Genomic DNA, 12,678 nt, shown 5'->3' with positions numbered 1-12,678 from the left:
GAGAAAGAGAAGTGAAAGAAAACTATAAGTTTTGTGGCTGGCAACTGAGATATGAAAAATAGCAATAACTTTCACACTATGTTTAAGAAGCAAAGCTAATAAAAACAATAACAATGATAAATATTACCTTTTATAAGACCTTTGTTATAATAACATGTAATTATTCAATTGAATTAATACATGTATGATATTTTTATATTTAAGACAAGCACCTATTGTAATATTAATTCTTCTACCTCATGGAACAACATTTTAAGAATAGAAACATTGTTAATAATAGTAATGGAACTACAAATTATTGAGTATTTGTATTATGCGCACTGCTATGAGACATACTTATTTTGTATTACCTCATTTAATTCTTACAAATATCTTGAGCTATTATTATCCCCATTTTCACATGTGGACTAAAGTCAAAATTTCATAGCTGAGTAAGAAGTAACAATATAGTACCGAATTCCATGAAGATAATTCATATATCTGTTTTGTTCATTTACTACCTAGTTTAGTGTTTGTCATTTAATAAGTGCTCAAAAAATATGTGTCAAGAAAAAATAAGTTTAAAAATTATGATTATGCTAGTAATAATAATAGCTGACATTATTGAGTGTTTGGTAGGTGCTAGGTTTATAAGTGATTTACAGATAGCTAGCATTATAAAACTGATTAATATTTTGGATTAAAAACAAAAATAGTCTGAAGTTTTTTAATGTGTTTATATTAAATGCACAGATAAACATAACATTTTCAGGCAGTGTGCCCTTGTGCTGGCACATGTGCACACTCACACACAGACTTAAGGAACATCATGAGCCGCAACACTAACACAAGATCTGTGTTCTCTCAATTTGCTGCAAATAAGGGGAAACCCAAGTATTAAGAAGAGATTGGTGAACATATTGTCTCAAAAGCTAAGTAAATAGAACATGCTTTATATTGTAATTCAAGATTGTGAAAGAGACAGATGTTCCAAAGATTTCAAGTGTCAGGAGAATACTCAATCTTACAGTCAATTTTGAGTGTAAGGTATCTGAATCTTAAATATCTATTCAGTAATAAGGAAAGGATAAAACAGGAAAAATAGCAAGCTACCATCCAGAGTACAAGCCTGCCTTGGTGTTCTTCCTCCCTCCTTCCTATTCAACAGTTGGGGATGAGCAGTGAAGAGAGCAACTTAGGAGATAACTTGATCAGAGAAATAATAACTGATTTCTCAGACAAAATTCTCCATTACTTAGTAGTGACATACACACATTCTATTGACCAAAGACAAGGTACCTGAATTACATTTGTAAATATGTCACAAGTTCTGCTGTAAATTCAACTTCTATTTCAGAATTCTGCCTCAGGAAAATTTTTAGAATGTCCACATGGCTATCGGTATTTGAATTTTTCTTTTATAGTTTGAGGTCAAATGGGCACCAAATAGGAAACTTTGTCAGTCAAGGCAATCTGAATCACATGGTTTGACGCAATTGCATTCAAAACCAAAGGGCATGAGGTTAGATTTACTCAAAGAGGGATGAAAGTTAAGAAAGCCAGGGGATAACAATGAGAGGACTGTTAGAACCTGGTTGGGATAGCTTGCCATGTGTAAAGAATTCTGTCCGTCACACACAAAAGTCTCCCTGAATCCCTCTGTAACTATGGTGGGACTGAATGTTGAACGTGAAGGGAAATCTATACTCAACATATGAAGTATTTCAACCACAACAAAATTAATACACTTAGTGAGGTAAATGGACAATTAGCAATGGTCAAAAGAAGTTTGTTGTCAATTGAGCATTTGCCTATTTGGGTCAGAACAGACAAAAATTTGACATGACAAAAAATGAAAAAAGTTATATATTAACATGATGGATATGTGTTAGAATTAATTAAATTTCAGAGCAAAATAATTATTTGAATTTGATCATTAACTAAAACAAAAAAAAGATCTAAAAATGTCCACTTAAAAAAATACTGAAAATGGTACATAATTAATCAAATTCCCATTTATTTATATGTAGAGTAAAAATGCTGTATATTTCATTTGTTTAAGTGGATTTTAAAAGGTATGAAAAATAGGCTGGACGCTGTGGCTCATGCCTGGAATCCTAACACTTTGGAAGGCCGAGGCAGGCGGATCACCTGAGGTCAAGAATTGGAGACCAACCTGGCCAACATGGTGAAACCTGATTCTACTAAAAATACAAAAATTAGCTGGGCGTGGTGGTGCTGACCTGTAATCCCAGCTACTCAGGAGGCTGAGGCAGGAGAATAGCTTGAACCTGAAAGGCAGATATTGCCTTAAGCGGAGATTGTGCCACTGCACTGCAGCCTGGGCAACAGAGTGAGATTATTTCTCAAAATAAATAAATAAATAAAATAAAAAATACAATGTACGAAAATAGCTTGTTGCAAATTTAAAATCTTCACTGAAAAAAATTATTTAATATCTGCTATTGTGGTATGGTGAGACTATTAAATATATCTTTTACCATGGCCTCACTTCAATTATGATATAGCCTTTCATTTTTAAAGATAGAAAGATGAGTCATTTATAATTTTAAAGATAGCTTATTATAATTTAAAAAGGGGGCAGGATCTGAAAGCAATTAGTTAAAATTAGAAAACAAAATATGTGAAGATAATTATGAAGAAAAATAAGATATAATACTAGAATCATATATTATCAAATAAAAAATAGATTTGAAATTATAGTTCAGATATACCTATATACATGCAGTTTTATAAAAAGTATGTATAGGAAACAATCTTATTTTTAAAAAAGCAAGGAGAAAAGGTAATGAGATTCAATAGTAGAACCAGCATTGTAATATTTCCTATTATTTTATATGAAATTAGTTACATCATTGTAAATTTTATCACTTCATTGACAATCAGATTATATGAATTAATGAATAGTTTAAACTGGATGCTTGAGATACATTGTGACATCAGGAAATCACATGTGATTAGAAACAAATATAAAGCCATCCTTTTAAATTGATAGAGCTCTGCGTGTTTTTGTTTTTCCTTTATTTTCATGTAAAATAACTTCTGAAATATTTCTGTACGTCACAGGAAGAATGTGTGTTTTCCTTGTTACAAAGCTGATCAAGAACTTTGGGCTTCCTGGACTGCCATGGAGAATGGGATGGAATGAAATGAGGGTTAGAATTCAGTAGAGGATTTTTAAAGCCCAAAGAATAGAAAATGTTCCCATTTAATCAGGATTTGGTTTTTAATCGATTTGGGAATAAGAACACAAACTCTTTTGTTTGCTGTTCCATGTCTTTAAATAGTCTAGTGGGAGGAAATCATCAAAGTGTATTCTGTAAATGTGGAATTAACAAGGCAAAACTAAAGACACTTAGGTTTGCGTCATAAATTGTGGCTATTAACTAAATTGCCTAGAGAAACTTCTAATCTGCCTTTCTGGTTATCTAATAACTTAACCTTTTCCATTCCCCAGTTGGAAAATATTGGCTTAGCTTTGTCAACATATCTAGTGCCAATCAAATGGAGGTGTTAGCTTACTTCCATAAAAAATAATATTTTGGCAGAAACTATTCTCATGTATATAAAAATTAGAATCTCATGTGAATGTTGTTTTAATTTCAAATAAATCTGCCTGAGTATTTATGTCAACTTTGTCTACATAGAATTCTACTTTTCTATGTAGAAATAAAGTGATTATGGAAAATTATACTACTTTGGAGATGTAAGAATTGGTTTTTGAAAAAATACTTAAAAGCAGATTTTCTTCATAAGACATCACTTTTTAAAAAGCATCAAAGCCTCAATCTTTCCTTATTTTATTGAAGTAAGAGTGGTTAATAGCACTTCACTGAGTTTTGTACAATTTCTCTGTATATGTAATTACACTACTTTTTATTGCATGCACTTAACTTTTATGTTCCAGAATGATTTAACTGTGATGATTGTAAATACCAGAAGTTGAGTGTCAACTGGTGTTTAGATTTATAATCTAATTTATATTACAGTAAGATTGCCTATTATTTGGCTGAAAGAAAATCTTTTGCATTTTACATTTGAATTAGTATTTGGTAAATAGGAAAAAGCATTTACATTCTTACCTGTCTGTTAGTTTAATAGAAAAAGCTAATTTGTTTATATATACCTTTATACTAAGTTCCGTATCCTGAATGAAACAGTTTCACATATTAAAGTTAAAATAATGTCATATAAATATTAGGCAAATGAATGATTGACATTAATATTAATATGTTATATTCTTGTGTCTATTTTAAAACTAAGAGCAAAAAGCCCTTGATTTCATTCTCTAAGTAAGATCACATGATTTATGAGACAAAATAAGGCAATTGCTTTTATAAACTTTGGGTTAAAACCTCTTGAAATAGGATATGATTTTGTGCATTAAGATGTGATGTGACTGAGGTGCCTCTGATCTTGCACAATCAAACATTGTATTTTATAAATTATCTTATGGTTTATTATGCTAATCACATTTCACAACACGATTTATTAACCTGAATTTAGGAAAATACTTTTTTATTTTTTGTAATGTATTTCTTTTTTCCTGTTTTGTCTTGAAATGAGAACCAAGTTTTGTGGAATCAGAGCAAACAATTTGAATGTTCATATTTATCCTAAAACAGAAAATAAAGACTTATTCCTGCTTTATTATGTGTCCCTTAGACACAGCTGACCCTATTAGGACAATGCTGGAGAAATACATTCATTATTGTTCTTCACCTTTTTTCTTCACAATCTATGTATCTTAGCACTCCTCTATTGGTATTACCAGCCTCATGAAGCTTAAGTTTCTAATATCATAGCTTATTTTAAATCAAATACAATGAGGGTTGCTACTTTTTATTACATTCAATGAGGCCTTTAGCTATCATTAAGAAGTTATATCCAATTGTGCATTTTACTAGATAACCTTTATTTCACATATGTCTTTGATATTGATATTTTGCAATTTCCATATATATATAGTTGCAGTTTTTAACCTGATGCATAGTTTTTGTTGTGCCTCTTATTTTTGAACTTTCAGCTCTTTTCTCATTAGATCTACAAAAGAAATGAATATTACCCAAATTGTGATCCAAGAACACTGGTTTATATAAAAGATTTTGTTAATTTTTAGCAAAATAAGAAAAAAGTTTTTCTTTTTTTTTTTTTTGAGATGGAGTTTCGCTCTCATTACCCAGGCTGGAGTGCAATGGCAGGATCTCAGCTCACCGCAACCTCCGCCTCCTGGGTTCAGGCAATTCTCCTGCCTCAGCCTCCTGAGTAGCTGGGATTACAGGCACACGCCACCATGACCAGCTAATTTTTTTGTATTAGTAGAGACGGGGTTTCACAATGTTGACCAGGATGGTCTCGATCTCTCGACCTCATGATCCACCCGCCTCAGCCTCCCAAAGTGCTGGGATTACAGGCTTGAGGAAAAAAGTTTTTCTAAGGCTAAATTCATTTAACTTATTTTTAGCATTATATTTCTTCTATGAAAAAAGTGTTCATGATATGTATAAATTATAGTAAAATTTTTTCCTTAATTTTGTAATTTTGGGAAAATAAAATGCTGGCAATTCTATATAGCACTAGCAACAATTCCTTTCTTCCTTCCTCTTCCTCCTCTTCCTTCAGGAACAATTATTGGGCTAATAAAGGTTTTCAGCTTTTTTTTTGGTTTAAGATTCTTTATTGGAAATGAGGCAGACTTAATGGTCTTGAGATGAGCAGAAAAGTCTGACAAAGACAGATAAAAAATATTGATGATACTGGAATCACTCCCTCGAAGCAAACCTGAGAGGTTTACCTGAGTGCCCTGAAAGCTTAGTCGACTGTTTTTCTACAGAGAGGGAGTTGTGGGAATGGTAAGAAAATCTAGCAAGGAGCTGTAACTTGGCAGGAAGTTAAATGCTATACTGGAAAATCTAATGTATTCTTTGTGTCACACAACGCTTAGTGAATATTTGTTTAATTCATCTTTTAATTATACATATAGGTAGACAGCATTCAATAATTGACCTATATAACCTTCAATCCTAACTTGCTGGGTATGCACTCTATGATTAAGGACAAATCACAGAACTTCCTGAATTTGTTTCTCTCTGTTGTGAAATGTGATTATAACAGAAAATACTGTATAGGGTTCTTTTACCCCCAGCTTTACTGAGACATAATTGACATATAAAATTATACATATTGCAGGTATACAATGTGATATTTTGATATACCTATATACTGTGAAATGATTTCCACAATAAAGCAAATTAATATATCCATCACTTCACATATTTACATTTTGTGTGTATGTGTGGTGAGATGTTTAAGATCTACTTTCTTACAAATTATAAGTTACAATACAGTATCATTGACTATAATCACCATGTAGTATATCAGATCTTTGGGAAGTATTCATCCTATATAACTGAAACCTTAAATGGGGAGTTTTAGGTTAATAGGTACAAAGTTTTAACTATGTACAGAGTTCTAATGGGGGTTATGTGAGATCATTCTCATGAGGTTCTTACTTCAGTCTGTGGAACATGAAAAAGAGTCAGTTCAAGTTAGTTATTTATTTTAATAATTCTAACATTTAGTATTGTGGGGAAAATCTGAGCTTATCATGAATTGTGTGCTTTTCTAGTGTCTAGTCTGCTCATGCTTCTATAACAAAATACCTGGAACTGGATAATTTATAAAGAACAGAAATTTATTTTTCAGAGTTCTGGAAGCTAGGAACTCCAAGATCACTGTACCGGCAGGTTCAGTTGTGAGGGCTGCATCCTCCAGAGGAGAGAAATGCTGTATCTTCACTTGTCAGAAGGTCAAAGGGCAAGAGATCTGAATGCTGCATAAAGCTTTTTTTAAGGGCCTTAATCCCATTCATGCAGGAGCAGCCTAATCACCTCTTAAAGGCCCCATCTCCTAACACTATCACATTGACCATCAAGTTTCAGCATCTGAATTTGGGATGGAACACATTCCACCATATCAGGTGTCATTTTATTTTCTGATATGCTTATAGAACCTGCATTTCATTCAAGATTATTTTCAAGATATTTCTCCTTTTACTAATGTCTTATTGATAAACACTGTGCTTCCTTTTTCCTTGTAAGCTCAGATTGCTTTCAACTTAAGAAAGTTTACTTAACGATATGCTTATACTTCTGAGACTCTAGCTTCTTTATCCAAATCTTGATATTATTTCATCTGCAGCACTACTTTCCCACATTTATGGTCCTTAATCGATATTCTTATTTCTCTTTTTTTATTCTTCAGTAGGGTTCATATGCTTCCAAAATGTGATAAGGATACATTTTTCTACTCTACCACAAGATTCCCATCCCCTTTTATAGTAATCTGATTTTTTTCTTTTTTCTTTCTTGAGACCGAGTCTCGCTCTGTCACCCAGGCTGGAGTGTGGTGGCAAGATCTTGGCTCACTACAACCTCCACCTCCCAGGTAAAAGCAAGCAATTCTCTGCCTCAGCCTCCCCAGTAGCTGGAATTGCAGGTACTCGCCACCACACCCAGCTAATTTTTGTATTTTTAGTAGAAACGGGGTTTCACCATGTTGGACAGGCTGGTCTTGAACTCCTTACCTTGTGATCCACCTTCCTCAGGCTCCCAAAGAGCTACCACATCTGGCCTTTTCAGCTATTATTACCTCAAGGTAACAATAGCACTTACAGGTAACAGGTAAGTGCTTTTAGGGAAGAAGGGATATTTGACATAGGGAGAGTTCCTGTCAGACAGATGTGAAGGCCTTCCCATAAAAACAATGTCTGGGGTTGAAAGTAAGTGTCTTGGCATTTTGATCTTTGTACTTTCCTATGTTCTTTAGAATGATATATAAAATTTGACATTCCTATTAATGAGATAATACAATTGATCCCTCCACTGCATCTCCATTGTCTCCCCCATATTTTTTTTCTTTTCTTGGTAACTTATTCCTTTTCATTCAGCACTATCCCATTGTCGCATTAGATATTGGAAACGAAAAAACTATCTAGAAAGAGAAAATATATAAAATAGGATGAGTTCTCATAACATGAGAAGGGGAAGCTATTGAGATACTGGAAAGGAGGGTCAAGGAATAAAACAGGGATATTACACATGAGTTTCAAACCCCAGAAGGCAGCAAGACTAAGGAGCAGTAGTTGGCTTAAGAGAAAAAAAATAGGCAAAGGAAGCTTGTACCTTGGCCCAATAGTGTAGTGAACATGTGAAAAATACTCCACAACCTGCATACCTGCATATAGAAGATAGGGGCTCCAGGTATATAGGATGTCTTAAGGGCCCACCAGTTCAGAGGCAGTGGAAAATAGCAGAAGATCGACTGCTGAACTTCCTTGGAGGCTTATTTTGGTGACAGGAAGATTTGCCATACACCGAGTGCTATAGCACTGACTGCTCCTGTTGAGGATTAGGCTATCATCTTAAATCTCATCAAATCAGCAATGAGAATACAGCAGACACAATAGTGATGTTTCCAAGCAGTTGACTGACAGCCCCTGTTAGGTAGCTGGACTGAGGGACAAGGTAATGTCCTCACAGCAAAGTCACAAACCTCGATGGCTAGTATCTGTGGTTCTGTTGTAGAAACACTTACCAGGGTGAAAAGGAGGTGGGAGCAGGCCTAGTCCCCAAGTCTTTTAAAATATCAAAATTTTGACACACATATCAAATTATTGACACCAAAATGAGACGTTTTTGTTTAATTTTTAGAAGTGGGATAGCAGAAAAATTCAAAGAGATCATCTGCTCTTAGCACAGAGCTAAGCGTCTAAGAAGAATGTTGCATTTAGCTATCTAAAAAAGTTGATGCTAACAGTAAGGGAAATCTTAATTGTGGATGACAACCAAAAATAAGAAAAGGACCAGTGAGAGGTGGAGATGATAGATGTAAACAATTTGATTTCCATTTAACTATGAGTGTTAATAAAACTAGGGGAGGTGACAATGGCTTTGTGACTCTATATTTGTGTAGAAATATGATTATACATGTAAAATTTAGCTCAAATTAACAAATAATATTGGTGAGTTTATGAAAGCCAGGGTTAAGCATAATTTAATCATAATGCTTCTTCCCTTTTATTTGAGTAAAATGAGTTTTAACTTTAAGTACATGATTGTAATCCCCAAACTCAAAATGTTAAATAGGCTTCTTTAAAAAAAAATCAAAGTAATTATTGGCAGCAGCAGAATGACAACTGGAAAATATATTACTTAACTGGTATCATTTCTTTACCTACCCACCTGCTCACTATAACAACATGCTACCATACTGTTAGAGGATAAATGAACAAATCACAAAAATCACTTCATCACCATCATTTTTCCCCTCAGTTATATGAAAGTAGTTTTTTCCAAATTACCTTAAATTGCATTCTAGCTTTAATTGTCTAGCAATTATAGGACTTTTGTGTAGAGGTAGAAAACTCTTCAGATAATTTAAGGTAGAGATAAGAATTTTATGTGATTTCAAAACTAATTTTTATTCCTACAACCTTTGAAGTTCCCTCAAACATACTGTGTTTAAAAGAAGACAAAGCGTTACTCCCTTAGGAGGTTCCTGTGAAACTAGTCACAATTTTCACTTTAATTTTGACTGGGAATATCACAATAAAGTGCTTTTCTTGGAGTATGACCTTTGAAATCTCAACTAAAAACTGGGGCAGAGGGTAGTGTAATGGAAAGAAACGAAAGTTAACCTAAAAGTGTCACTTTCAAAAATATTTAGCTTAGGATCAAATGTGGGTGAGGATTTTGTTTAAATCAGATTATTAATTGTTTTTAAATGTACAATCATCTAGGCACAGCAGGGAGACGAAGAAGCCATCTATCTTCCCTTCTCTCTCACTTGCCTCCATTCTGGAAGCATGGCAGATAATGATGCAATTACAGATTGAAGGAAAGTGAGTTCTTTGACACCAGTATCCTCCCCTCAGTTTTCCTATGTATCAGTTCAACCATTTCCATGTCAGGGTAGGCCCTTTTAGAAAAGATTAAATGTCAGATAGTAGAACTGCTTTCAACTTTCACATAATCAAGGTGCCGTAAATTACATATGAAACAGTTCTCCTACTTTCCTTTTTTCATTCTTATCAAAATTCCTTTTTTGTTTCTTTCTCTCCAATTTTATCACTTGAGCATCACTTTTTAGTCATCCTTTAATAATCACCATCATCAATAGTCAGTAATAATTAAAGTTCAAAATCTAGTTGACACAGTACTAGGGGTAGATTCTATAGTGAAGGGTGCCAGAAAAAAAAACACCTTATTCAAAGAACGTGTATTTTCATACTTAAACTAGAAAACTAAGGGCAAATAATTACAAAATATTATTTTTCATCAGATATCCTCTGTTTTTCCAAAATAATGATGGAATTTGTTTCATTATGCTATATATATAAAAGGTCATTAATAGCTGTCACTTTTTAAAGTAACTGAAATACAGACTTTTTTTAATAAGTAAAATTTATTAGTGTTTATTCACTCCTTAAGACTATTCTGTTTTATTTTTAAATACTAGTAAAAGAGTTAATGATACCATTTATCTCCTTTTATTTACATATAATATATGCTATTTCCATGCTTTGTGTCTTCAACACTTACAACAACCCTTTGATGTTCATGTTGTTTTATCTCCCTTTTACAGGTGGATAAAACAATAGTTCAGCCTCTGGAGTCATCAATTTCATTTGGAGAAGAATGGACAGGATAAGGCCCTTGATTGTTAAAACAACAATTCTCACATCCTAACTTTTATCAATCAAGCACAAATGCATATAAAATTTCTATCAGTTCCTCACTTCCAAATTAATAGCTTCCAGTTACCAAACTTTTTACTACACAGCTTCTGGGTATTAGGGAAAGATTAACTGATCCTAATCCTATAGAGTGCCACAAGTAGCTATAATTCTCTAGTGAGTTACCAGTGATTTTTTTCAAGCAATTGTCCACTTAAGGATTGTTTCTTTCTTCTCCTTGCATAGAAAAGTAAGCTAAAATTGTGTGGCTTTTGGATATTTGGGTTTTGTATTTTTATGGAAAGTATAAAACATGAGATACAAAATTTTATGTAAATTTTGTTTAAGCAAATAATCTTCTCTTCTAAGACTGTAAACTTTCCAATACGCTTACAACAAAGTCAGTCATAATTTAGATAAGCCTCTGAGACATGGAATTTATGAAAACTAAGACTCACTTACAAAGGCCTTTGATTTACTTCAGTAATTGTAATATAAGGTCTTCTTATCCTTGCGAACCTTTTTCTGTGTTTCTACACAAGCATACGAGCTTAATAATGTATTAAATTAATCATTTCATTTATCTAAACCAAAAACTTTTAAAGTGACAAAATAATAGGATAAAATCTCAATTAGATTTGAAAAGTAGAGTCTATTATTTAATTAATTGCATTTTTAAGTTATTTAATATAACCTATTTTATCCACACTAAAATATGAATATACTTTCAAACTTTCAATGCTTTAGACAACTAAAATGTTTTAAAGCTTTTTATTTGAAATTCAAAATACTGGCTCAAGTTAGGATAAACCTGAAATCAGTGTAATCCTACCAAATATCTTCAAAGCAGGATATCATTTATGTGTATAGGATGTTTGTTCAAGTTAACTTTTGTGTGTCTTTTATTTAAAAAGTTAAAATATAAACAATGTTGGCATATTTTCTTTCACTAAAATAACACATGCTCCTTGGCTGAGTCAGGATATCATGGGGGGATGGGTTGAATGGTAATTGATAATAGAGAAATTTATACATACCAAAGTGAAAGCTTTCACATTTCCAATCACTCATTCTTCATGGGTAACCACTATTAGCAGTTTGCTTATATGTCTTTCCAAACATATATCTTTCAGAATTAGGAAATAAAAACCACCTGTACATTTAATCAATGCTAATATGCTATGATTTCTGTCTGTAACTACTGTATTTTTTATATTTGATATAACAGGAGTTTCTCTTATTATATATCCTAAATCTGAATTCTATCTAATATGCTTAATAGATGTGTGACTTGAATAAATTCCTTTGTCTCTCTTAACTTAATGTCCTCATTTGTAATTACAGAAAAGAAATCATTCTCAGATGAGTTAGTCTGGAAAATGTTTACTCTCTAGGTGGGGTGACTATTCATCTTGGATTTTGCCTATTGCCCCAGGAAAATTATTAATAGTGTTCCTTTTCTCTGTCTGAGTTGTGCTGATATGAAAGTTAATAGATATGATACTACTTTATAGGGTTTCTGAGACAATTATCAAAGATAGTGTCTTATGTATTATAAGAGTTCCATATATTTAACTTATGAGTAAAATTATACACACACACACATATCTATATAAACATGTACGTATGTATGATGCTAAGTCAACATATACATAAATTACCCTATTTGTTTTTACTTTAATTTACAAGATGAAACTTAGATATATGCGGACTTAGACAAAGTCAGGATTATTACAGATCCACTAAGATTTTAGATTTAAAACAAACATCTCAGAATAAACCAGCTCCGATGTAATTAAAATAGACTTTATAGTATTGGTTGTACAAGGTCTATCATCCAAGTAAAATATAACAATATGTAAACAGAAGCCATATTGAAACTGATATGCGACTGTTGAAACTGATACGCGATGGTTGCACTTTTCACATTGTGTATCTAGTAT

Source organism: Aotus nancymaae, unplaced genomic scaffold (assembly GCF_030222135.1).
Source record: "Aotus nancymaae isolate 86718 unplaced genomic scaffold, 86718_ANA_hifiasm-v0.15.2.pri h1tg000006l, whole genome shotgun sequence".
Classification (NCBI taxonomy): Eukaryota; Metazoa; Chordata; class Mammalia; order Primates; family Aotidae; genus Aotus; species Aotus nancymaae.
This window is presented reverse-complemented; position numbering follows the sequence as displayed.